Raw genomic sequence first — 3886 nt, 5'->3', positions numbered from 1 at the left:
TTGTGCATCTTGGTATGATTTTATTTAAATGTCTTTGCAAAAGGTTCATTTTTCTTGGAAATGTGGTATTATAAGTTGAACTAAATTCAGAAATTCAGAAATTTTAAATCTTTAAAAAAATGCTTGAAACTATTGTTTGAAGCAAGGTACAATTCCCCTATTATGAATGCTATCACTATGTATATATAAAATGTGCCAATAAAAAAATTCAAGGAAAAAAATTCATTCCTCAATGGTATTTGAATCTGAATAGTCAATAGTTCTTAGTATTTAGTGTTATCAGCAAAAGGGAGATATCAAAGCTCCATGATTTACAGCCTGAACTGTGGGATGGATGAAGTTGCCATTAGCTATGATTAGGAGGCTGAAGGAAGAAGAGTTCTAAAGAAAAAGATCAAGTTCAGTCCCATTTTTTTAAGGTAATTTGATTGTGTTTCTTTGTTTGTTTGGCTGGTTGGTTGGTTGCTTGCTTGCTTGGTGGGTGGGATAGTTGGTTGGTTGGGTTTTTGAGACAGGATCTCATTATGTAACTCAGGCTGCCCTAGAACTCACTATGTAGCCCAGGATGGCTTCAAACTCACAGTGATCCACCTGCCTCAGCCCCCTCAAGTGCTGGAATTACAAGCATGCACCACTGCACCTGGCACTGTTGATGCATTGGCTTTAGCCAGTTTGTGATGTTACAAGTGGGTAACTTACTTACATCTAAATACATCCCACTGTACTGAAAAATTAGTGCCAGCAAAGAGCTTTAATCATCAAATCACTAAAATGTAGAATTGCCTGCAACTAATTCTTGTTAATGGAGAAATAAAGATGGAAAACAGTAAGAACTCCACCTTTCTGGATTAAAATTGATTGACTAAAGCCTGTTTCATGTTAAACTTAAAAATGCTTTAGCATTGCAAACCTCGGGAGAGGAAAATCATGGTATCAGACTATGCTGGGTAAATCACATAACTTCTCATTAAAAGAAAGGGACTGGCTTAGGCTGAAGGCAATTATTAAAATGCAGAAAAGAGGCCAGGGAGATGGCTCAGTAGAATAAGCACTTTCCTGGCAAGTGCAAGGGCCTGAGTTCAAACCCCAGTTCCACCAAAAAAAAAAAAAAAAAAGCAGAGAAAAGAATGGTTTTTATTAACTGTTCTTGTCCAGTGATGACTCTTGCCCAAAAACTGATGTAATGGCCAGGATTGGATATATTGCCCACGGGAGACCAAATGAAAAGGAACCACAGAACCTTTATTAATTAGCCAGTGACCCATGCGCTCCCCTTCCCATCTGGGAAAATACAAAAGGCCCAGTTCTTTGTTCCCTACTTGCTTTCATAGTTTCTTTGTTGCTATGGCAACTGGGGAGGAATGTGGTGCCCCCTATATCCTATAGGTGTGAGGTCTCAGGCAGGGGGATTTATGGCTAAGCATGGGCAAACAGTCCATCTCTTATTAGCCTAAATGGGTCCTGTCTCCTCCTTATCTTCTGTATGTTTGTGAAGTTCTGGCAGGGCAGGGGAAGGAATGAGCAATGGGGTATTTTAGGCAAGGCTACTTCTATGTAAATACTTCAGGCAGGAGTAAAACTAAATTGAACTCTGCCACAATATCTTTTACTTCTAAAAGTGAATAGGGTATTATGCTAGACGCCACCCCTTACACTGAAGCTATCTGATCCTTTGAAGCCTTCTTCTGGCAAAGGGAGGCAAGTTGTGATCTCAGTAGGAAATGAGACTGGGACATAAACTAAGGTCAGTACCAAGCGCCCCCTGAAGGAGCACCCAGATTCAGTGTGATGGTGAAACACATCAGCACTGTCCCTGGCCACCCAATACCTTTTTGAGATGTAGAAGTCATGTCCTTGCAGGCTTAGGCTGCTCCACAGGGGTCCCCTATAGATCCTACTTGCCGTGGAAACCAGTTCATCCTCTTCCAACTTCAGTCATGTATGTAGTGATCACTAAGGACTATCAAGAAACATGTCACTTAGTCCTCACTGAAAAACCATCTCTGAGCTCCCTAGTCCTCTTCTTTCTTTTCCTGGTATTTCAGGACTTTCTTAACTTACCTCTGGTACCCCAGCCCCGCTGCTGGCCCAGCCCTTCCCAGGAACAGACTCTGCACTATGGAGTTTCTCATTTTCTCTTCTGACTTAGACTCATAAACTCAGTTTGCTGGACTGAATTTATCCAGGCTTTCATTTCCAATCTCAGAGACCTTTTCTAAGACAGCCAGGGCCAGGGAGATAGCTCAGTAGAATAAGTACTTGCCTAGCAAGTGGAGAGCACTGAGTTCAATTCCTGGTACTGAAAAAAAAGTTCTCTCCAAGACAGCCAGCTTCTCCACCAACTGCAGCATTGGGCCCAAGGCTTAAAAAATACTCCTCATCCACAGGCACCTGGGATGGACAGAAAAGGCAGATTGGAGCCTACGATCCCAGATTGGGACTACCCACACTACCCACTTTGCCTCTTTCCTCAAAATCCCATGCACCTAGTTCTTGCCATCATGGGTTGGTTTTCCCAGGTACCCAATGATGAATATCTGAAGTGTAACCCTCTTAATATCAGGAATTGAGGCCATCATTGTCACATCATGAGAACTGATGAAGGCAGTTCCATAGTACAGGGTTCCTTAGTGACCCAAGATCCAGTCCACCTAAGAGAGCTAGGGATGTAGAGTCAAGGTCTAATAAATATCAAAACCCCTTATCCACCTGCACACAGCCCCCTACCCCACTCTAGCCCACAAACTCCCAGTCACCTCCCTCTGGTAAGTAACTGCCCAGGTGGATAAAGGAGTGATTGCCAACACAAGTGGAAATGTACATGGTGACAAGTGCAATCCTGAGCCCATGACTGTAGAGAGGTAGGAAAACCTACCAACATGGGAAAAGTTAAACCTGTGAGGCAGCAGAGCTGAGAGAGATGAAGTGAGAACAGAAGGCTGCAAAGGGAGGCCAAGATACTAGTCATGTGTGGAAATTAACATGGGACTGAGTGGAGTAGGAGGATGGCTTTGCTGGAAGGGCCCCTATTGGCAGGGTGCTGGTGCTAGCTCACAAGTCTCAGTGATGTCAACATCTCAAATATTCTGATTGACTTCACATTGATAGCCATAGTGTAGATATTTCCACCAGGAATGGCCAAGTACCCTAAGTCAGGGACCTCTTTATGCAGAGCCAGGTATTAAGCATTTTATGTGGCTACATAGACCTTTGGGAGATTTCATGGAGATTAGAAATGTTTCTGGAAGAATCTATAGAAGCAGAGAGGATGCTGGGGAGGTTTCAGGCACCATGCATCTTGTTGTCAAGGTAAGAGGGTACTAAGGTATTACTCTCTCTACTGGACTCCTAGCTGCCCAATTTCAATGGTTCTCAACACCAGTTCTGTAGTCCACAGTCATCTCTCACAGCCACATCTGCCTTACGGTAGAAAACCACAGTTCCCTGCATGTGCCTGCTGGACAATGGGTCAGGACAGGAGTGCTAATACTCCCTACTCCTAACTCACATGGCCAAACCAGAAGGTCCAGCCCTCATGACCAAAACACAGACTGCTGTTCTCCTAGCCTTCTTATCTGCCTTCCTCCTTGACCCCACCTGCCCTGCCTTCCCACCTGCCTCATGGGTGGGTGATTTCCCAGGGCTGCAGGGCATCTTAGACATCTCAGGAAGACTTACTACCAGGAGCCCCCATTCAGCCAAGTCATTAGGGAGACCAAGCAAACAATAGGCCAGAAGGGCTCCCCCTCTCCTGAGAAGCTCCATATGGCCATACCCAACCTGAGTTCAAATCTAAAAAGATGTAACAGGAAGGGCCAGGCACCTCAAGGACCCTGAAGGCAGAGCCTGGAGGGAGAATGAACCTAGAATCCCCCTTTCTCGTCCC

The sequence above is a fragment of the Octodon degus genome, unplaced genomic scaffold (assembly GCF_000260255.1).
Source record: "Octodon degus isolate 3935 unplaced genomic scaffold, OctDeg1.0 scaffold00098, whole genome shotgun sequence".
Taxonomy (NCBI): Eukaryota; Metazoa; Chordata; class Mammalia; order Rodentia; family Octodontidae; genus Octodon; species Octodon degus.
Note: the sequence above shows the minus strand (reverse complement) of the source record.